Source organism: Ranitomeya imitator, chromosome 2 (genome assembly GCF_032444005.1).
Source record: "Ranitomeya imitator isolate aRanImi1 chromosome 2, aRanImi1.pri, whole genome shotgun sequence".
Lineage (NCBI taxonomy): Eukaryota > Metazoa > Chordata > Amphibia > Anura > Dendrobatidae > Ranitomeya > Ranitomeya imitator.
Window position 1 is genome coordinate 356,690,606 of NC_091283.1, and position 24,442 is coordinate 356,715,047.

General features: G+C 45.3%; 1 protein-coding gene across 1 annotated transcript in view; it reads left to right on the forward strand.

Moving 5' to 3' along the window:
- Positions 1–20,170: 20,170 nt before the first annotated feature.
- The window catches only part of LOC138666567 (zinc finger protein 850-like), a 74,601-nt gene continuing 70,329 nt past the window's right edge, over positions 20,171–24,442 (forward strand). Inside the window, exon 1 of the mRNA XM_069754772.1 lies at positions 20,171–20,211. The gene's annotated coding sequence lies outside the window, so the exon portion shown is untranslated. The remainder of the gene's footprint in view (positions 20,212–24,442) is intronic.

Consider the following 24,442-nt stretch of genomic DNA (forward strand, 5'->3'; position numbering starts at 1 on the left):
GGTGGCTTCACAGCGCCTGCTCAGAGCAGGCGCTTGGTAAGCCTGCAGTGCTCTAAGTCAGATCGGTGATCTGACAGAGTGCTGTGCAAACTGTCAGATCACCCATCTGTGATGTCCCCCCCTGGGACAAAGTAAAAAAGTTTAAAAAAAAAATTCCACACGTGTAAAATAAAAATTCCTAAATAATGAAAAAAAAAAAAAAATTATTCCCATAAATTCATTTCTTTATCTAAATAAAAAAAACAAACAATAAAGTACACATATTTAGTATCGCCGCGTCCGTAACGGCCCAACCTATAAAACTGTCCCACTAGTTAACCCCTTCAGTAAACACCGTAAGGAAAAAAAAAAACCGAAGCAAAAAACAATGCTTTATTATCATACCGCTGAACAAAAAGTGGAATAACACGCGATCAAAAAGACAGATATAAATAACCATGGTACCGCTGAAAGCGTCATCTTCTCCCGCAAAAAACGAGCCGCCAAACAGTATCATCAGCAAAAAAATAAAAAAAAGTTATAGTCCTCAGAATAAAGCGATACAAAATAATTATTTTTTCTATAAAATAGTTTTTATTGTATAAAAGCGCCAAAACATAAAAAAATGATATAAATGAGGTATCGCTGTAATCGTACTGACCCGAGGAATAAAACTGCTTTATCAATTTTACCAAACGCGGAACGGTATAAACGCCTCCCCCAAAAGAAATTCATGAATAGCTGGTTTTTGGTCATTCTGCCTCACAAAAATCGGAATAAAAAGCGATCAAAAAATGTCACGTGCCCGAAAATGTTACCAATAAAAACGTCAACTCGTCCCGCAAAAAACAAGACCTCACATGACTCTGGACCAAAATATGGAAAAATTATAGCTCTCAAAATGTGGTAACTCAAAAAATATTTTTTGCAATAAAAAGCGTCTTTTAGTGTGTGACGGCTGCCAATCATAAAAATCCGCTAAAAAACCCGCTATAAAAGTAAATCAAACCCCCCTTCATCACCCCCTTAGTTAGGGAAAAATTAAAAAAACGTATTTATTTCCATTTTCCCATTAGGGTTAGGGTTAGGACTAGGGCTAGGGTTGGGGTTAGGGTTAGGGTTGGGGCTAGGGTTGGGGCTAGGGTTAGGGCTAAGGTTGGGGCTAGGGTTAAGGCTACAGTTAGGGTTGGGGCTAAAGTTAGGGTTAGGGCTAAAGTTACGGTTAGGGTTTAGATTACATTTACGGTTGGGAATAGCGTTGGGATTAGGGTTAGGGGTGTGTCTGGGTTAGAGGTGTGGTTAGGGTTACCGTTGGGATTAGGGTTAGGGGTGTGTTTGGATTAGGGTTTCAGTTATAATTGGGTTTACACTGTTTAGGCACATCAGGGGCTCTCCAAACGCGACATGGTGTCCGATCTCAATTCCAGCCAATTCTGCGTTGAAAAGGTAAAACAGTGCTCCTTCCCTTCTGAGCTCTCCCATGTGCCCAAACAGGGGTTTACCCCAACATATGGGGTATCAGCGTACTCAGGACAAATTGGACAACAACTTTTGGGGTCCAATTTCTCCTGTTACCCTTGGGAAAATACAAAACTGGGGGCTAAAAAATAATTTTTGTGGGGAAAAAAAGGATTTTTTATTTTCACGGCTCTGCGTTATAAACTGTAGTGAAACACTTGGGGGTTCAAAGTTCTCACAACATATCTAGATAAGTTCCTTGTGGGGTCTAGTTTCCAATATGGGGTCACTTGTGGGGGTTTCTACTGTTTAGGTACATTAGGGGCTCTGCAAACTCAATGTGACGCCTGCAGACCATTCCATCTAAGTCTGCATTCCAAATGGCGCTCCTTCCCTTCCGAGCCCTCCCATGTGTCCAAACGGTGGTCCCCCCCCCACATATGGGGTATCAGCGCACTCAGGACAAATTGGACAACAACTTTTGGGGTCCAATTTCTCCTGTTACCCTCGGGAAAATACAAAACTGGGGGCTGAAAAATAATTTTTGTGGGAAAATTTTTTTTTTTATTTTTACGGCTCTGCATTATAAACTTCTGTGAAGCCCTTGGTGGGTCAAAGTGCTCACCACACCTCTAGATAAGTTCCTTAGGGGGTCTACTTTCCAAAATAGTGTCACTTGTGGGGGGGTTTCAATGTTTAGGCACATCAGTGGCTCTCCAAACGCAACATGGCGTCCCATCTCAATTCCTGTCAATTTTGCATTGAAAAGTCAAATGGCGCTCCTTCGCTTCCGAGCTCTGTCATGCGCCCAAACAGTGGTTTACCCCCACATGTGGGGTATTGGCGTACTCAGGACAAATTATACAACAACGTTTGGGGTCCATTTTCTCCTGTTACCCTTGGTAAAATAAAACAAATTGGAGCTGAAGTAAATTTTTTGTGAAAAAAAGTTAAATGTTCATTTTTATTAAAACATTCCAAAAATTCCTGTGAAACACCTGAAGGGTTAATAAACTTCTTGAATGTAGTTTTAAGCACCTTGAGGGGTGCAGTTTTTAGAATGGTGTCACACTTGGGTATTTTCTATCATATAGACCCCTCAAAATGACTTCAAATGAGATGTGGTCCCTAAAAAAAAAATGGTGTTGTAAAAATGAGAAATTGCTGGTCAACTTTTAACCCTTATAACTCCCTAACAAAAAAAAATTTTGGTTCCAAAATTGTGCTGATGCAAAGTAGACATGTGGGAAATGTTACTAATTAAGTATTGTGTGTGACACATCTCTGTAATTTAATTGCATAAAAATTCAAAGTTGGAAAATTGCGAAATATTTTGAAAATTTTCGCCAAATTTCCGTTTTTTCACAAATAAACGCAGGTAATATCAAAGAAATTTTTACCACTATCATGAAGTACAATATGTCACGAGAAAACAATGTCAGAATCACTGGGATCCATAGAAGCGTTCCAGAGTTATAACCTCATAAAGGGACAGTGGTCAGAATTGTAAAAATTGGCCCGGTCCATAACGTGCAAACCACCCTTGGGGGTAAAGATGACACATTTCATTTTAAATTTTAAAAATTACATCATGGGCCCCAGACAGCCACTATGGGGCCCATGATGCCGATACAGTTGAAAGCAATGATGGAGAAGAAAGCATCAGATGACGCTCCCTCTCTCATCATTCTGCCTCTCACACAGTGGACGTGTGCGATTACGTCACTTAATCGCACACCATACCATGCTATGCAGGGCAGTGGTGGAGCTTCTGAAAAGACGCAGTACAGATACTGGAGCAGCGAGGGAATGGGGAGAGGTATTGTGTTTTTTAAATTTCTATATATATACAGTATATATAATCAGTGAGTATGTGGTGGCCATACTACTGCAGGACTATGGGGCTGCATTATACTCTCTAGGGGGCAGCATTATTCTCTATGAGGGGGCTGCATTATACTCTATGGGAGGTGCATTATACTGTATCAAGGACTACAGGGAATGCATTATACTATATGATGGACTATGGGATGCATTATACTATATTGAGGACTGTGGGGAGTGTATTATACTATGGGGTATATTTTACTTAACAAGCAAAATGCTGCCTATTCATCAAGTGATTGTTTATGTCAGAACAAAAATCATTGTTCTCAGCAGCACATAACCCTGTGAAAACTGCAGATATGCTGCTGATAACATGATAATGTATGTGGATAGAATGATGTATTAATGATTGTTCTGTCCTGATCATTGTTCCTCAGCCAGCGTAAAGTGGCCCGGAAACAAGGGTTGAACGACGTCAATATTGTCAGCTCAGCGCATGTAAATACAAACAAAATGTTTCTGTGTGATGGTGCAACATGTTAGCAGTTGGGGCCCCACTTTAAGCTTTTGCCCAGGGCCACACTTTGTCTAAAACTGACCCTAGGCACCACGCATGGCAAATACCTAGTAGAAATACCTAGTGAAAGTATCACAGCTTTTAAATGCTTTAACAGCCTTTTAATTTTCGTTTTAGTTATTATCATCCATTTTTCTTTGAAAAATTCTTCCAGTTCTCTGAGATTCTTGGGTTGTTTTGCATGCACTGCTATTTTGAGGTCTAATTACAGATTTTCAATGATGTTCAGATCAGGGGATTATGAGGGTTATTGTAAAACCTTCAGCTTGCACCTTTTGAGGTAGTCTATTGTGGATTGTGATGTGTGTTTAGGATCATTATCCATTTGTAGAAGCAATCCTCTTTTCATCTTCAGCTTTTTTACAGATGATGTTATGTTTGCTTCAATAAGTTGTTGAAATGTAATTGAATCCATTCTTCCCTTTACCTGTGAAATATTCCCTGTGCTATTGGCTGCAACACAATCCCAAAGCATGATTGATCGAGCCCCATGCTTAATGGTTGGCAAGATGCTCTTTTCCTGAAATTCTGTGCCCTTTCTTTCTCCACATGTACCATTGATCATTGTGGCCAAAGAATTCTATTTTAACCTGATCGGTCCACAGGACTTGTTTCCAAAATGCATGAGACTTGTTTAGATGTTATTTTGCATACTTCTGATGCTGAATTTTTTTGGGTGAGGATGTAGGAGATATTTTTTTCCTGATGACTCTTCCATGCAGTCAGGTGCAGGTGTCTCTGAATAGTAAAACAATGTACCACAACTACAGCATCTGCTAAAATCTTTCTGAAGGTCTTTTGCAGTCAAATGGGGTTCTGATTTGCCACTCTTGCAATCCTACGAGCAGCTCTCACTAAAATTTTATTTGGTCTTCCAGACCTTATCTTGACCTCCCCTGTTTCTGTTAACCCCTTTACCCCCAAGGGTGGTTTGCACGTTAATGACCGGGCCAATTTTTACAATTCTGACCACTGTCCCTTTATGAGGTTATAACTCTGGAACGCTTCAATGGATCCTGGTGATTCTGACATTGTTTTCTCGTGACATATTGTACTTCATGACAATGGTAAAAATTCTTTGATAGTACCTGCGTTTATTTGTGAAAAAAACGGAAATTTGGCGAAAATTATGAAAATTTCGCAATTTTCCAACTTTGAATTTTTATGCAATTAAATCACAGAGATATGTCACACAAAATACTTAATAAGTAACATTTCCCACATGTCTACTTTACATCAGCACAATTTTGGAACCAAAATTTTTTTTTGTTAGGGACTTATAAGGGTTAAAAGTTGACCAGCAATTTCTCATTTCTACAACACCATTTTATTTTAGGGACCACATCTCATTTGAAGTCATTTTGAGGGGTCTATATGATAGAAAATACCCAAGTGTGACACCATTCTAAAAACTGCACCCTTCAAGGTGCTCAAAACCATATTCAAGAAGTTTATTAACCCTTCTGGTGCTTCACAGGAATTTTTTGAATGTTTAAATAAAAATTAACATTTAACTTTTTTTCACAAAAAATTTAATTCAGCTCCAATTTGTTTTATTTTACCAAGGGTAACTGGAGAAAATGGACCCGAAACATTGTTGTATAATTTGTCCTGAGTATGCCAATATCCCACATGTGGGGGTAAACCACTGTTTGGGCGCATGGCAGAGCTCGGAAGCGAAGGAGTGCCATTTGACTTTTCAATGCAAAATTGACTGGAATTGAGATGGGACGCCATGTTTCGTTTGGAGAGCCCCTGATGTGGCTAAACATTGAAACCCCCCACAAGTGACACCATTTTGGAAAGTAGACCCCCTAAGGAACTTATCTAGAGGTGTGGTGAGCACTTTGACCCACCAAGTGCTTCACAGAAGTTTATAATGTAGAACCGTAAAAATAAAAAATCATATTTCACAAAAATTATCTTTTCGCCCCCAATTTTTTATTTTCCCAATGGTAAGAGAAGAAATTGGACCCCAAAAGTTGTTGTACAATTTGTCCTGAGTACGCTGATACCCCATATGTGGGGGTAAACCACTGTTTGGGCGGATGGGAGAGCTCGGAAGGGAAGGAGCGCCTTTGACTTTTCAAAGCAAAATTGACAGGAATTGAGATAGAACGCCATGTTGCGTTTGAAGAGCCACTGATGTGCCTAAACATTGAAACCCCCCACAAATGACACCATTTTGGAACGTAGACCCCCTTAGGAACTTATCTAGATGTGTGCTGAGCGCTTTGACCCACCAAGGGCTTCACAGAAGTTTATAATGGAGAGCCTTAAAAATAAAACAAAAATTTTTTCCCACAAAAATTATTTTTTAGCCCCCAGTTTTGTATTTTCCCGAGGGTAACAGGAGAAATTCGACCCCACAATTTGTTGTCCAATTTGTCCTGAGTGCGCTGATACCCCATATGTGGGGGGGAACCACTGTTTGGGCGCATGGGAGGGCTCGGAAGGGAAGGAGCTCCATTTGGAATGAGGACTTAGATGGAATGGTCTGCAGGTGTCACATTGCATTTGCAGAGCCCCTAATGTACCTAAACAGTAGAAACCTCCCACAAGTGACACCATTTTGGAAACTAGACCCCCTAAGGAACTCATCTAGATGTGTTGTGATAGCTTTGAACCCCCAAGTGTTTCACTACAGTTTGTAACGCAGAGCCGTGAAAATTAAAAAAAAAAATCTTTCCCCCCAAAATTATTTTTTAGCCCCCAGTTTTGTATTTTCCCGAGGGTAAGAGGAGAAATTCGACCCCAAAAGTTGTTGTCCAATTTGTCCTGAGTACGCTGATACCCCGTATGTTGGGGGAAACCACCGTATGAGCGCATGGCAGAGCTCGGAAGGGAAGGAGCGCCATTTTGAATGCAGACTTAGATGGAATGGTCTGCAGACGTCACATTGCGTTTGCAGAACCCCTAATGTACCTAAACAGTAGAAACCCCCCACAAGTGACCCCATATTGGAAACTAGACCCCCCAGGGAACTAATCTAGATGTGTTGTGAGAACTTTGAACCCCCAAGTGTTTCACTACAGTTTATAACGCAGAGCCGTGAAAATAAAAAATCTTTGTTTTCCCACAAAAAATATGTTTTAGCCCTGAGTTTTGTATTTTCCCAAGGGTAACAGGAGAAATTGGACCCCAAAAGTTGTTGTCCTATTTGTCCTGAGTACGCTGATACCCCATATGTTGGGGTAAACCCCTGTTTGGGCACACGGGAGAGCTCGGAAGGGAAGAAGCACTGTTTTACTTTTTCAACACAGAATTGGCTGGAATTGAGATCGGACGCCATGTCGCGTTTGGAGAGCCCCTGATGTGCCTAAACAGTGGAAACCCCACAATTATAACTGAAACCCTAATCCAAACACATCCCTAACCCTAATCCCAACAGTAACCCTAACCACACCTCTAACCCAGACACACCCCTAACCCTAATCCCAACCCTATTCCCAACCGTAAATGTAATCTAAACCCTAACTGTAACTTTAGCCCCAACCCAAACTGTAGCCCTAGCCCTAACCCTAATCCTAACCCTAGCCCTAGCCCTAACCCTAGCCCTAACCCTAGCCCTAACCCTAGCCCTAACCCTAGCCCTAACCCTAGCCCTAGCCCTAACCCTAATGGGAAAATGGAAAATACATTTTTTTAATTTTTCCCTAACTAATGGGGTGATGAAGGGGGGTTTGATTTACTTTTATAGCGGGTTTTTTAGCGGATTTTTATGATTGGCAGCCGTCACACACTGAAAGACGCTTTTTATTGCAAAAAATATTTTTTGTGTTACCACATTTTGAGAGCTATAATTTTTCCATATTTTGGTCCACAGAGTCATGTGAGGTCTTGTTTTTTGCGGGACGAGTTGACGTTTTTATTGGTAACATTTTCGGGCACGTCACATTTTTTGATCGCTTTTTATTCCGATTTTTGTGAGGCAGAATGACCAAAAACCAGCTATTCATGAATTTCTTTTGGGGGAGGCGTTTATACCGTTCCGCGTTTGGTAAAATTGATAAAGCAGTTTTATTCTTCGGGTCAGTACGATTACAGCGACACCTCATTTATATCATTTTTTTATGTTTTGGCGCTTTTATACGATAAAAACTATTTTATAGAAAAAATAATTATTTTGGCATCGCTTTATTCTCAGGACTATAACTTTTTTATTTTTTTGCTGATGCTGTATGGCGGCTCGTTTTTTGCGGGACAAGATGACGTTTTCAGCGGTACCATGGTTATTTATATCTGTCTTTTTGATCGCGTGTTATTCCACTTTTTGTTCGGCGGTATGATAATAAAGCGTTTTTTGCCTCTTTTTTTTTTTTTTCTTACGGTGTTTACTGAAGGGGTTAACTAGTGGGCCAGTTTTATAGGTCGGGCCGTTACGGACGCGGCGATACTAAATATGTGTACTTTTATTGTTTTGTTTTTTTTATTTAGATAAAGAAATGTATTTATGGGAATAATATATATATTTTTTTTTTCATTATTTTGGAATATTTTTTTTTATTTTTTTTTACACATTTGAAAATTTTTTTTTTTTACTTTTTTACTTTGTCCCAGGGGGGTACATCACAGATCAGTGATCTGACAGTTTGCACAGAACTCTGTCAGATCACTGATCTGACTTAGAGCACTGCAGCCTTCACAGTGCCTGCTCTGAGCAGGCTCTGTGAAGCCACCTCCTTCCCTGCAGGACCCGGATCCGCGGCCATCTTGGATCCGGGGCTCGAGCAGGGAGGAAGGGAGGTAAGACCCTCGCAGCAACGCGATCACATCGCGTTGCTGCGGGGGGCTCAGGGAAGCCCGCAGGGAGCCCCCTCCCTGCGCGGTGCTTCCCTGCACCGCCGGCACACCGCGATCATCTTTGATCGCGGTGTGCCAGGGGTTAATGTGCCGGGGGCGGTCCGTGACCGCTTATGGCACATAGTGCTGGATGTCAGCTGCGATAGGCAGCTGACACCCGGCCGCGATCGGCGGCGCTCCCCCCGTGAGCGCCGCCGATCGCGCTGGACGTACTATCCCGTCCATGGTCATAGGGGCCCACCCCACATGGACGGGATAGTACGTCCGATGTCAGAAAGGGGTTAACTGTCATTTCTTAACTGTATTTCAAATTTGGCACGAGTGTAGCACATTCGGATTCGTGTGCGTTTTCCCAATCATTTTTACTCAGTCATCAAAATTCAGTCACAATTTGGTAAATCATCGTGTTTCCACTAATGGTTTTGTTATTACATTGGCTAAGATAGTGGTGCTGTATGATGAGCAGCGGCGGTGGGGGTGGGGGGTAAGTGTTTGATGAGGGGAGGGTGAGTGTAGAGGTCAGAGGAGCGGCACGCTCTTGGTTTGTTTGTTTTTTCCTTAACTTTGTGTGTTGATTCTGACAGTCAATCTGGGCTCAGAAACCATCCACAATGTCTTCTGTGATTGGCTGCCAAATTCTCATGTCCCTGGGCATTTAAAAAGTTTTTCTGGCACCATTTGCCCAGTGTCACAGTGCAGAGAAGCTGCTCCTGATAGTGCTGCAACTGAACCTGTCAGTTAGCTACATAGGACTCTGTCCTGTGTGAAATAGATCTTCCAGCATCTAACTATGCTATGCAAAAACTGTGGCAGTCTCAGGAGGCCCCATTTGCAAATCCAAATCGTTTGTGAGAAAACTGTGTTTCAGTAAGAAATCAGAAGGCCAGATTTCCTCTTCCAAAATTATTAGGTATAACAGTGTTTTTCAGGCACACTATCTAAGAAAATAAATCATGATTGTTCATTGACAGGTGACTTGCATTTGTGGACCTATGGTTGGGAAATAGCAGGGTACAAAAGGGGAAGGCTACATAAAACATGAGGGAAAAAGCGAGCTCATGGTGGACGGGAGAAAAGGCTCGGTGTTCGATGTGTATGTAGGTTAGGTGTAATGAAAGCTTAACTGAACAAACACTGTTTCATCCTATCCAAAGACCACTGACATCTGCTACTGGACAGCTTACTCGACTCCTTTTCTTTGGCAGCTGCACAGTGGTACGCCTTATAGATGAGGCTCAGAAAGAGCATGTTCTTTCACCTTAAAGGGAATCTGTCACCCCAAAATTTGCCTATAAACTGCTGCCACCGCCATCAGGGACTTCTCTATAGCATTCTGTAATGCTGTAGATAAGCCCCCGATGTAACCTGCAAGATAAAAAAAAAAACCAGGTTATATTATACTCGCCCAGGGGCGGTCCCGGTTCTGTTTGGGTCCGGAGGGAGTCGCAGACCGGGTCCGGCACCTCCCATCTTCATACGATGACGTCCTCTTCTTTTTCTTCCTGTCGTGGCTCCGGCGCAGGCGTACTTTGTCTGTCCTGTTGAGAGCAGAGCTAAGTACTGCAGTGCGCAGGCGCCGTGAAAGGTCAGAGTGGCCCAGCACCTGTGCACTGCAGTACTTTGCTCTGCCCTCAACAGGGCAGATAAAGTACGCCTGCGCAGGAGCAGCGGCAGGAATAAAAGAAGAGGGTGTCATCGTATGAAGATGGGAGGCGCCAGACCTGGACAACGACACCCATCGGACCCGAACAGAACCGAGGCCGCCCCTGGGTGAGTATAATATAACTTGTTTTTCTTATCTTGCAGGTTACATCGGGGCTTATCTACAGCATTACAGAGTGCTGTAGATAAGCCCCTGATGGCGGTGGCCTCAGTTTGTAGGCGAATTTTGGGGTGACAGATTCCCTTTAACATCACACACAGAACAATCCTCTGAGGTGGCACCCCATCACCCTTGTTTCCCCCTGGTCAAAAGTTTCCAAACCCCCAAATGACTGTGGGGAACCACAGATGAGTCATTCTGCAGAGCTGTTCACACATTCTATTCTATGGGTATCAGAGGTCTGCTCCGAAGAATCACAGAATTCAGAGGATGAAAGCATCGAACGAAGTAGGGTCAGAGCAGAATCCAGCCCCTCGTCACTAGACGTTAACCACCAAGGGTTGAGGTAATCCTGATGAGACTCAGATACCAGAGGCGTAATGCGGACTGTACTGAGGTGTCAGAGCAGGTAGAGGAGTAGGCTGACTCTCAGGGTGAGGAGTGTGAAAACAGAGAGGATGACGATGAGGTTCTAGATACCACTTGGTGGAGAAGGATGAAGATGAGGTTACGTTGCAGCTTCTCACACAGACATGAAGTGATGCAACCATGACAAGAACTGCATCCTCAATCCCAACTTTGGCTGTGGTCAGCATCGGTCACGAGTGTGCAGTTGGCAGGGGTGGCAAGGGTTGCCTGCTCTGGACCTTTTTTGAGATTGCAAAGGATGACGCAACACAAATTTTCTGACAAAATTGCAAAAAGACAACTCAGTAGAGGCAAAAATTGTAGTAATTTACAACTACATGCATTAACCGGCACATGCATGATCAACATGCCTTAGTGTGGGAATCTCGCTGTGCTAAAATGAAAACTAGCATGCCTTGCCAACCACTGGCCATCCCATCAACCCAATCTGCTGCTTCTTCCTCCATCATCATGCCAAGTGTCTTCTCACACAGACCGCAGAAACTCCACTTGTTTACCCCCTACAGTCGGGGTGAGTGAGAGTCCATCAGCTGTTAGGGAAGTTGACATGACTGCTGTTTTTGTGTCACCTAGCACAAACATACCTTTTTCAATCCACCATAACCTCTCCACCTCACTCACAGTCCAACAGTTTGTCCTGTTCTCCGTACTCCACCCTCTTTCAGTACAACAGTCAGCCCTCAGATCCGCAGTTGTCATGTAAAACAATATTTCCTCCTACACATGCCAAAGCTGATAGCTTGAACTCCACAATCTCCAATCTGTTGGCAAAGGAAATACTGTCTTTCCGCCTGGTGGGATACAGCCCATTTCAGAGAGTTGATGGCTGTCGCAGTCCACCAGTACCAGTTGCTCAGTCGCCATTATTTCTATAAGAAAGCTGTGCCATGGTGACACCAGAATATCGCAGATAACACAACCCAGAAAAAATCTGCCATGGAGCATTTCACCACTGCCACCTGGATGAGCAAACAAGGGCAGGGGTGTTACATCTCTCTTACTAGGCATGGGGTGACTCTGGTCGCTGTGGGGGCAGGTGGTCAAGGGGCTGCACCACAAGTCTTTGAATCCCCAAGGCTTGTGGGACAAACTTCTGTATCTAACAGTTCCTCCACCTCCTCTAGGGCCTCCACCTCTGCCCTCAACCTCTCCCTTAATGAGACATGCATTCTAACAGTGCAGATAGAATCACCCCTATCTTTGTACTGCGCAGCCATGGCTCACCGCAATCAGACAGTGTTCAAATTAATATGCCTTGGAGATCACAGTCACACAGCTCAAAAGTTGTGGACCGCTATCCTGGATGAGTTAGAGCAATGGCTGTCTCCACTGAACTCGCAGCCAGGGAACGGCGTGTGTGATAACGGTGCAAACCTAGTGGCAGCCCTACACTGGGGCAACCTCACACACGTGCATGGCTCAAGTCCTCAACCTGGTGGTACAGCAATTTCTCCACTATATCAGCCTGGATGCGATGCTGCAGAAAGTTGTGTGCTCACTTCCGCCAACCGCACCCTGCAGGTCATTGACTTGCATCGCTACAGAGGTCTTTCGGCCTACAGGTTAACCGTTTTGCGATGCTCCGACACGGTGGAATTCCACTATGCACATGTTGCAGCGACTGTGGCAGCAGTGATGAGCCTCGGTGCAGTATGTCCTTGCAGTTCTGCATAGCCTGTGCCAAAGCAGCACGGACTTGGTGCAAATCATGCTTGGGGAGTGGGCACAGATGAAGGACCTCTACACCCTTATACAAGAGAAGATAGTATTCTGCTACAGATGGATCTGGATAAGTTGGAAACTTGGGCTGAAAGGTGGCAGATGAGGTTTAACAATGATAAATGTGAGGTTATATACATGGGAAGAAGGAATCAATATCACCATTACACACTGAACGGGAAACCACTGGGTAAATCTGACAGGGAGAAGGACTTGGGTATCCTAGTTAATGATAAACTTATTTGGAGCAGCCAGTGCCAGGCAGCAGCTGCCAAGGCATACAGGATCATGGGGTGCATTAAAAGAGGTCTGGATACACGTGATGAGAGCATTATACTGCCTCTGTACAAATCCCTAGTTAGACCGCACATGGAGTACTGTGTCCAGTTTTGGGCACCGGTGCTCAGGAAGGATATAATGGAACTAGAGAGAGTACAAAGGAGGGCAACAAAATTAATAAAGGGGATCAGATGATTTTACTATCTCTCACCTCCTGCTCTCTGACCTCAGACTTCTGTTAAAGGGAACGTGTCACCCCCAAAATCGAGGGTGAGCTAAGTCACTGCCTCATGCTACTGTACGGTACCTATAGGGACGAGAGCAATGACAAAATGCAAAAGTGACCAAAACAACAGCCAAATAGGATGAGAACAGAGAAATGGTCTGCAGAACCTGTTGTGAATTCTGTGGCTGAGTTCACTTCTGTGGTCACAAGTGGTATTGCAGTCTCTGGGCTTCCTCCCTCAGGTGTTTTGGTGAGCTCGTTGGCTGCCTTGCTATTTAGCTCCACCTGAGTCTGTCTTCCTTGCTCCTTGTCAATGTTCCAGTGTTGGATCTGAGCTACTGCATCTTTCCTTGGGCCTGCTGCTCTGCTAGATAAGTGCTTCTAGTTTGTTTTCTGTTTTTTTTCTGTCCAGCTTGCTATTGTCTTTTGCTGGAAGCTCTGAGAAGCAAAGGGGTGCACCGCCGTGCTGTTAGTTCGGCACGGTGGGTCTTTTTGCCCCTTTGCGTGGTTTTCGTTTTAGGGTTTTTTGTAGACTGCATAGTTCTCTTTGCTATCCTCGCTCTGTCTAGAATATCGGGCCTCACTTTGCTGAATCTATTTCATTCCTACGTTTGTCTTTTCATCTTGCTAACAGTCATTATATGTGGGGGGCTGCCTATTCCTTTGGGGTATTTCTCTGAGGTAAGTCAGGCTTGTATTTCTATCTTCAGGCTAGTCAGCTCCTCAGGCAGTGCCGAGTTGCATAGGTAGTTGATAGGCGCAATCCACTGCTGCTTATAGTTGTGTGAGGATAGATCAGGTACTGCAGTCTACAGAGATTCCACGTCTCAGAGCTCGTCCTATTCTTTTTGGTTATTGCCAGATCTCTGTATGTGCGCTGATTACTGCACGCTGTGTTGCCTGATTGCCAGCCATAACAGTACAAGGAGCCCTCCAATGATTTCCAATATAGGGAAAAAAGAAATCCTGACATCATTTTTTTTTCTTAGCTCTGTCTTCAGTCTTTTTTTTCCCCTAGACATTAGAGTGCTTCAGGACACAGCTGTGGACATGGATATTCAGGCTCTGTGCTCCTCAATGGATAATCTCGTTGTAAATGTACAAAAGATTCAAGATACTATTGATCAGAAATCGATGCTAGAACCAAGAATTCCGATTCCTGATTTGTTTTTTGGTGACAGAACTAAGTTCCTGAGCTTCAGAAATAATTGTAAGCTATTTTTGGCCTTGAAACCTCATTCTTCTGGTAATCCTATTCAACAGGTTTTGATTATTATTTCTTTTTTGCGCGGCGACCCACAGGACTGGGCGTTTTCTCTTGCACCAGGAGATTCTGCATTGAGTAATGTTGATGCATTTTTCCAGGCGCTGGGATTGCTTTACGATGAGCCTAATTCAGTGGATCAAGCTGAGAAAAATCTGCTGGCTTTATGCCAGGGTCAGGATGATGTAGAAGTATATTGTCAGAAATTTAGGAAATGGTCAGTACTCACTCTGTGGAATGAATCTGCACTAGCGGCTTTGTTCAGAAAGGGTCTCTCTGAAGCTCTTAAGGATGTAATGGTGGGATTTCCTATGCCTGCTGGTTTGAATGAGTCTATGTCCTTGGCCATTCAGATCGGTCGTCGCTTGCGCGAGCGTAAATCTGTGCACCATCTGGCGGTATTGTCTGAGAGTAAGCCTGAGCCTATGCAGTGCGACAGGACTATGACTAAAGTAGAACGGCACGAACACAGACGTCTGAACAGACTGTGTTTCTATTGTGGTGATTCTACTCATGCTATTTCTAATTGTCCTAAACGCACTAGGCGGTTCGATAGCTCTGCCGTTATTGGTACTGTACAGTCCAAATTCCTTTTGTCCATTACCTTAATGTGCTCTTTGTCATCATATTCTGTCATGGCGTTTGTGGATTCAGGCGCTGCCCTGAATCTGATGGATTTGGATTATGCTAAACGTTGTGGATTTTTCTTGGAGCCTTTGCGGTGTCCTATTCCGTTGAGAGGAATTGATGCTACACCTTTGGCCAAGAATAAGCCTCAGTACTGGGCCCAGCTGACCATGTGCATGGCTCCTGCACATCAGGAAGTTATTCGCTTTTTGGTACTGCATAATTTGCATGATGTGGTCGTGTTGGGGTTGCCATGGCTACAAACCCATAATCCAGTATTGGATTGGAACTCTATGTCGGTAACCAGCTGGGGTTGTCAGGGAGTACATGGTGATGTTCCATTTTTGTCTATTTCGTCATCCATTCCTTCTGACATCCCAGAGTTCTTGTCGGACTTTCAGGATGTATTTGAAGAGTCCAAGTCTGATGCCCTACCTCCGCATAGGAATTGTGATTGTGCTATCGATTTGATTCCTGGTAGTAAATTCCCTAAGGGTCGTTTATTTAATTTGTCCGTACCTGAACACACCGCTATGCGCAGTTATGTGAAGGAGTCCCTGGAGAAGGGACATATTCGCCCATCGTCGTCACCATTGGGAGCAGGGTTCTTTTTTGTAGCCAAGAAGGATGGTTCGCTAAGACCGTGTATTGATTACCGCCTTCTTAATAAGATCGCTGTTAAGTTTCAGTATCCCTTGCCATTGATTTCTGACTTGTTTGCTCGGATTAAGGGGGCTAGTTGGTTTACTAAGATTGATCTTCGTGGTGCGTATAATCTGGTGAGAATCAGGCAGGGAGATGAATGGAAAACGGCATTTAATACGCCCGAGGGTCATTTTGAGTATCTGGTGATGCCGTTTGGACTTGCCAATGCTCCATCTGTTTTTCAGTCTTTTATGCATGACATTTTCCGTGAGTATCTGGATAAATTCTTGATTGTTTACTTGGATGACATTTTGATCTTCTCAGATGATTGGGAGTCTCATGTGAAGCAAGTCAGAATGGTTTTCCAGGTACTGCGTGCTAATTCCTTGTTCGTGAAGGGATCAAAGTGTCTCTTCGGTGTGCAGAAAGTTTCATTTTTGGGGTTCATCTTTTCCCCTTCTACTATCGAGATGGATCCGGTTAAGGTTCAGGCCATCCAGGATTGGACTCAGCCGACATCTCTAAAAAGTCTGCAGAAATTCCTGGGCTTTGCTAATTTTTATCGTCGCTTCATCTGTAATTTTTCTAGCATTGCCAGACCATTGACCGATTTGACCAAGAAGGGTGCTGATTTGGTTAATTGGTCTTCTGCTGCCGTGGAAGCTTTTCAGGAGTTGAAACGTCGTTTTTGCTGTGCCCCTGTGTTGTGTCAACCTGATGTTTCTCTTCCGTTCCAGGTCGAGGTTGATGCTTCTGAGATTGGTGCAGGGGCGGTTTTGTCACAGAGAGGTTCTGGTTGCTCGGTGTTCAAACCATGTGCTTTCTTTTCCAGGAAGTTTTCTGCTGCTGAGCGTAATTATGATGTGGGCAACCGAGAGTTGCTGGCCATGAAGTGGGCATTCGAGGAGTGGCGTCATTGGCTTGAGGGTGCTAAGCATCGCGTGGTGGTTTTGACTGATCATAAGAACCTTACTTATCTTGAGTCTGCCAAGCGCTTGAATCCTAGACAGGCCCGTTGGTCGTTATTTTTTGCTCGTTTTGATTTTGTGATTTCATACCTTCCGGGCTCTAAAAATGTGAAGGCGGATGCTCTGTCTAGGAGTTTTGTGCCCGACTCTCCGGGGTTATCTGAGCCGGCGAGTATCCTCAAGGAAGGAGTCATTGTGTCTGCCATCTCCCCTGATTTGCGGAGAGTGTTGCAGAAATTTCAGGCTAATAAACCTGATCGTTGTCCGGCCGAGAAACTGTTCGTCCCTGATAGGTGGACTAGTAAAGTTATCTCTGAACTTCATTGTTCGGTGCTGGCCGGTCATCCAGGAATCTTTGGTACCAGGGAGTTGGTTGCTAGATCCTTCTGGTGGCCATCTCTGTCACGGGATGTGCGTGCTTTTGTGCAGTCCTGTGGAATTTGTGCTAGGGCTAAGCCCTGCTGTTCACGTGCCAGTGGGTTGCTTTTGCCCTTGCCGGTCCCGAAGAGGCCTTGGACACATATTTCGATGGATTTCATTTCTGACCTTCCCGTTTCTCAAAAAATGTCGGTCATTTGGGTGGTCTGTGATCGCTTTTCTAAAATGGTCCATCTGGTGCCCTTGGTTAAATTGCCTTCCTCCTCTGATTTGGTGCCTTTGTTCTTCCAGCATGTGGTTCGTTTACATGGCATTCCTGAGAATATTGTTTCTGACAGAGGTTCCCAGTTTGTCTCGAGGTTCTGGCGAGCCTTTTGTGGTAGGATGGGCATTGACCTATCTTTTTCCTCGGCCTTCCATCCTCAGACTAATGGCCAGACCGAACGAACCAATCAGACCTTGGAAACATATCTGAGATGTTTTGTTTCCGCTGACCAGGATGATTGGGTGTCATTTTTGCCGTTGGCTGAGTTCGCCCTTAATAATCGGGCCAGCTCGGCTACCTTGGTCTCTCCATTTTTCTGCAATTCTGGGTTCCATCCTCGTTTCTCTTCAGGACAGGTTGAGTCTTCGGACTGTCCTGGTGTGGATTATGTGGTGGACAGGTTGCAGCAGATCTGGACTCAGGTAGTGGACAATTTGACCTTGTCCCAGGAGAAGGCTCAGCTTTTCGCTAATCGCAGACGCCGTGTGGGACCCCGACTTCGTGTTGGGGATCTGGTTTGGTTATCTTCTCGTCATATTCCTATGAAGGTTTCCTCTCCTAAATTTAAACCTCGTTTTATTGGTCCGTATAGGATTTCTGAGATTCTCAATCCGGTGTCTTTTCGTCTGACCCTCCCAGACTCCTTTTCCATACATAATGTATTCCATAGGTCGTTGTTGAGGAGATACGTGGCACCTATGGTTCCATCTGTGGAGCCTCCTGCCCCTGTTTTGGTGGAGGGGGAATTGGAGTATATTGTGGAGAAGATTTTGGATTCTCGTGTCTCTAGACGGAAACTCCAGTATCTGGTCAAATGGAAGGGTTATGCTCAGGAAGATAATTCCTGGGTTTTTGCCTCTGATGTCCATGCCCCAGATCTTGTTCGTGCCTTTCATGTGGCTCATCCTGGTCGGCCTGGGGGTTCTGGTGAGGGTTCGGTGACCCCTCCTCAAGGGGGGGGTACTGTTGTGAATTCTGTGGCTGAGTTCACTTCTGTGGTCACAAGTGGTATTGCAGTCTCTGGGCTTCCTCCCTCAGGTGTTTTGGTGAGCTCGTTGGCTGCCTTGCTATTTAGCTCCACCTGAGTCTGTCTTCCTTGCTCCTTGTCAATGTTCCAGTGTTGGATCTGAGCTACTGCATCTTTCCTTGGGCCTGCTGCTCTGCTAGATAAGTGCTTCTAGTTTGTTTTCTGTTTTTTTTCTGTCCAGCTTGCTATTGTCTTTTGCTGGAAGCTCTGAGAAGCAAAGGGATGCACCGCCGTGCTGTTAGTTCGGCACGGTGGGTCTTTTTGCCCCTTTGCGTGGTTTTCGTTTTAGGGTTTTTTGTAGACTGCATAGTTCTCTTTGCTATCCTCGCTCTGTCTAGAATATCGGGCCTCACTTTGCTGAATCTATTTCATTCCTACGTTTGTCTTTTCATCTTGCTAACAGTCATTATATGTGGGGGGCTGCCTATTCCTTTGGGGTATTTCTCTGAGGTAAGTCAGGCTTGTATTTCTATCTTCAGGCTAGTCAGCTCCTCAGGCAGTGCCGAGTTGCATAGGTAGTTGATAGGCGCAATCCACTGCTGCTTATAGTTGTGTGAGGATAGATCAGGTACTGCAGTCTACAGAGATTCCACGTCTCAGAGCTCGTCCTATTGTTTTTGGTTATTGCCAGATCTCTGTATGTGCGCTGATTACTGCACGCTGTGTTGCCTGATTGCCAGCCATAACAAGAACCACTCCTTTATAGTGGTTGTCTTGCTTATTGCCTATCATTTCTACCTGTTGTCTGTTCCATTTGCACAACAGCAGGAGAAACGGAGTCACAATCCGTGTTGCTTCATAACTGGACAGCTGGATTTCACAGAAGTGTGATTGACTTGGAGTTATAATCTGTTGTTTAAGTGTTCCCTTATTTTCTGAGCAGTGTATAATACCGCTTTGCTCCATGCACACTGTACACACGCGGCTCCGCTCTGTACACTTCGTACACACACGGCTCCGCTCCATACACCTCGTACACACACGGCTCCGCTCCGAATACACGCGGCTCCGCTCCATACACCTCATACACACGGCTCCTCTCCGTACACCACGTACACACACGGCTCCGCTCCGTACACCTCGTACACACACGCCTCCGCTCCGTACACCTCGTACACACACGCCTCCGCTCCATACACCTTGTACACACACGGCTCCGCTCCGTACACCTCGTACACATACGCCTCCGCTCCGTACACCTCGTACACACACGCCTCCGCTCCGTACACCTCGTACACACACGCCTCCGCTCCGTACACCTCGTACACATACGCCTCCGCTCCGTACACCTCGTACACACACGGCTCCGCTCCGTACACCTCGTACAGACACGGCTCTGCTCCGTACACCTCGTACACATAGCTCCGCTCCATACACCTCGTACACACACGGCTCCTCTCTGTACACTACGTACACACACGGCTCCGCTCCGTACACCTCGTACACACACTGCTACACCTCATACACGCACGGCTCCACTCTGTACACCTCGTACACACGCAGCTCCGCTCCGTACACCTCGTACACACACGGCTCTGCTCCGCACACCTCGTACACACGCGGCTCCGCTCCGTACACCCCGTACACACACTGCTCAGCTCCGTACACCTCGTACACACGGCTCTGCTCCGTACACCTCATACACACACGGCTCCACTCCATACACCTCGGACACATGCTGCTCCGCTCCGTACACCTCGCACACACACGGCTCTGCTACATCCACCCTGTAAACCCCTCCTGACCCCACACATAAACTTCCCCTCATCCAGCACCATGACAACCAGCACAGCAGAGTCCTGCATACACTGAGGCCCCTGATCATGTGACCCCCTGACTCCTCCCCTCCTGTGACCTCATCACTGGTCCTGTGCGCACAGAGCAGCCATATATGTGGTGTGCGGCTTTGCAGGTGGAGGTAGGTACTGGAGGATCCCCATTACTGGGCATGGCAGTAACCCCTTCAATGCTGAGACTATTTTGGTATTCTTTAGTGATGAGCGAGCGTAGGTGTTATCTGAGCATGCTCTGGTGTCAATACAGTATGTTCAGTGTGGTCGAATACTATGTTCAACTTGCTATGGCTGTATGGCTCATTGCTGTTTGACAACCACAACACATGCAGGGATTGCATGTTTGTGGCTGTTGAATAGCCTTCGAGACATACAGCCATAGCAAGTTGAACATAGTATTCGACCACACTGAACATACTGTATTGACACCAGAGCATGCTCAGATAACACCTACGCTCGCTCATCACTAGTGTTGTTCTGTTGCCACTTTGTATGAATCCTAAGGTTTTGATACTTTTAATAAAAATAATAATTTTTATTTACGGTATATCACGCCAACATATTCCACAGCACTTTACAATTAAGCTGGGACATGTACAGACAATAAATTCAGTAGAAGTTAAGACAATTTAAACAGTGACATTAGGGGTGAGGTCCCTGCTCGCAAGCTTACAATCTACAACGAAAACACAATAGGTGAAAAGTGCTTGTTATTTCAGGTCTGGCAATTATAATACACTAGATGGTGGCCCAATTCTAACGCATCGGGTATTCTAGAATATGCATATCCACGTAGTATATTGCACAGCCCACGTAGTATATTGTCCAGCCACATAGTATATTGCCCAGTCACGTAGTATATTGCCCGACCACGTAGTATATTGCCCAGTCACGTAGTATATTGCCCAGCCACGTAGTATATTGCCCAGCCACGTAGTATATTGCCCAGTGACGTAGTATATTGCGCAGCCACGTAGTATATTGCCCAGTCACGTAGTATATTGCCCAGCCACGTAGTATATTGTCCAGCCACGTAGTATATTGTCCAGCCACGTAGTATATTGCCCAGCCACGTAGTATATTGCCCAGTGACGTAGTATATTGCGCAGCCACGTAGTATATTGCCCAGCGACGTAGTATATTGCCCAGCCACGTAGTATATTGCCCAGTCACGTAGTATATTGTCCAGCCACGTAGTATATTGCCCAGTGACGTAGTATATTGCGCAGCCACGTAGTATATTGCCCAGTCACGTAGTATATTGCCCAGCCACGTAGTATATTGCCCAGTCACGTAGTATATTGTCCAGCCACGTAGTATATTGCCCAGCCACGTAGTATATTGCCCAGTGACGTAGTATATTGCGCAGCCACGTAGTATATTGCCCAGCCACGTAGTATATTGCCCAGTGACGTAGTATATTGCCCGGCCACGTAGTATATTGCCCAGTCACGTAGTATATTGCCCAGCCACGTAGTATATTGCCCAGTCACGTAGTATATTGTCCAGCCACGTAGTATATTGCCCAGCCACGTAGTATATTGCCCAGTGACGTAGTATATTGCGCAGCCACGTAGTATATTGCCCAGCGACGTAGTATATTGCCCAGTGATGTAGTATATTGCCCAGCCACGTAGTATATTGTGCAGCCACGTAGTATATTGCCCAGTCACGTAGTATATTGTCCAGACACGTAGTATATTGCCCAGCCACGTTGTATATTGCCCAGCGACGTAGTATATTGCCCAGCCACGTAGTATATTGCCCAGCCACGTAGTATATTGCCCAGCCACGTAGTATATTGCCCAGTGACGTAGTATATTGCCCAGTGACGTAGTATATTGCGTAGTGACGTAGTATACAGCACAGAGCGACGTAGTATATTGCCCAGTGACGTAGTATATTGCACAGCGACGTAGTATACAGCACAGAGCCACGTAGTATATTGCCCAGCCACGTAGTATATTGCCCAGTCACATAGTATATTTCCCAGTGACGTAGTATATTGCCCAGTTACGTAGTATATTGCCCAGTGACGTAGTATACAGCACGGAGCCACGTAGTATATTGCCCAGTCACATAGTATATTTCCCAGTGACGTAGTCTATTGCCCAGTCACATAGTATATTTCCCAGTGATGTAGTATACTTCCCAGTCACGTAGTATATTGCCCAGTGACGTAGTATATTGCCCAGCCACGTAGTATATTGCCCAGTCACATAGTATATTTCCCAGTGACGTAGTATATTGCCCAGTGACGTAGTATACAGCACGGAGCCAAGTAGTATATTTCCCAGTCACATAGTATATTTCCCAGTGACGTAGTATATTGCCCAGTCACATAGTATACTTCCCAGTCACGTAGTATATTGCCCAGTGACGTAGTATATTGCCCAGCCACGTAGTATATTGCCCAGCCACGTAGTATATTGCCCAGCCACGTAGTATATTGCCCAGTCACGTAGTATATTGTCCAGCCACGTAGTATATTGCCCAGCCACGTAGTATATTGCCCAGTGACGTAGTATATTGCGCAGCCACGTAGTATATTGCCCAGCGACGTAGTATATTGCCCAGTGATGTAGTATATTGCCCAGCCACGTAGTATATTGTGCAGCCACGTAGTATATTGCCCAGTCACGTAGTATATTGTCCAGACACGTAGTATATTGCCCAGCCACGTTGTATATTGCCCAGCGACGTAGTATATTGCCCAGCCACGTAGTATATTGCCCAGCCACGTAGTATATTGCCCAGCCACGTAGTATATTGCCCAGTGACGTAGTATATTGCCCAGTGACGTAGTATATTGCTCAGTGACGTAGTATATTGCCCAGCCACGTAGTATATTGCCCAGCCACGTAGTATATTGCCCAGCCATGTAGTATATTGCCCAGCCACGTAGTATATTGCCCAGCCGCATAGTATATTGCCCAGTTACGTAGTATATTGCCCAGTCACGTAGTATACTTCCCAGTGACGTAGTATACAGCTTAGTGACGTAGTATACAGCACAGAGCCACGTAGTATATTGCACAGCGAAGTAGTATACAGCACAGAGCCACGTAGTATATTGGCCAGTCACGTAGTATATTGCCCAGCCAGGTTTGTCACAGGTTAAAAAATAAAAATAAACATATACTCACCTTTCCGAGGGAGCCCTTGTAGTCCACTGCAGCTTCCGGTCCCAGGGTTGGTATCAGCGCAGGACCTGTGATGACGTCGCGGTCACATGACCATGACGTCATGGCAGGTCTTTGTAGCGCAGGGTCTGTGATGATGTCGCGGTTACATGACCGTGACGTCATGGCAGGTCCTTCTGCCACCGGAACCTGAAACGGAGGATGGCGGCCGGTGCGAGCGGCAATGGAGGGTGAGTATAGCAGGTTTTATTTTTTTATTATTATTTTTAATATTACATTTTTTACTATTGATGCCGCATAGGCAGCGTCAATAGTAAAAAGTTGGGGACACACAAGGTTAATAGCGGCGGTAACGGAGTGCGTTACCCGTAGCATAACGCGGTCCGTTACCGCCGGCATTAACCCTGTGTGAGCGGTGACCGGACGGGAGTATGCGGGCGACAGGCACTGACTGCGGAGAGTAAGGAGCGGCCATTTTCTTCCGAACTGTGCCCGTCGTTGATTGGTCGCGGCAGCCATGACAGGCAGCTGGCGAGACCAATCAGCGAATGAATAACCGTGACATACAGACAGAAGGACAGACAGATGGAAGTGACCCTTAGACAATTATATAGTAGATAGGGATTTTCATATAAAGCTGCATGATCCGGTCATCAGCCCGTGTGTTTAAGTGCAATAGTCAAGTATCAAGTGCCATTATCGTGTGCATGGAGGGTGGGGAGACAGATGAATAGTAGGGTGCAGATTCAGATGCAGATAATATTTGGAAGGAGGGAACAGGACAAAGTTAGTTTACTGAGTAGTTGATGTGGTAGGCTTGTTTGAAAAGATGGGCTTTTAAAGCGCGCTTGAATAGGTCGGGGCTAGGGATCAGTCTGATCGTCTGGGGAAGTGCATTCCAGAAAGCTGGCGCAGCACGAGAGAAGTCTTGGAGACGGAGGTGCGAGGTTCGGATTACGGGGGATGTTAGTCTTAGGTCATTTATAGAACGGAGGGCACGTGTAGGGCGATAGACAGATGAGAGAGGAGATATAAGGCGGTGTAGAACTGTGGAGAGCTTTGTGGGTGAGAGAGATGAGTTTATACTGGACCCTGTAGCGAATGGGTAGCCAGTGTAATGACTGGCACAAGATGGAGGCATCGGTGAAGCGGCTGGACAGAAATATGACCCTGGCTGCCGCATTCAAGATGGATTGGAGAGGAGAAAGTTTGG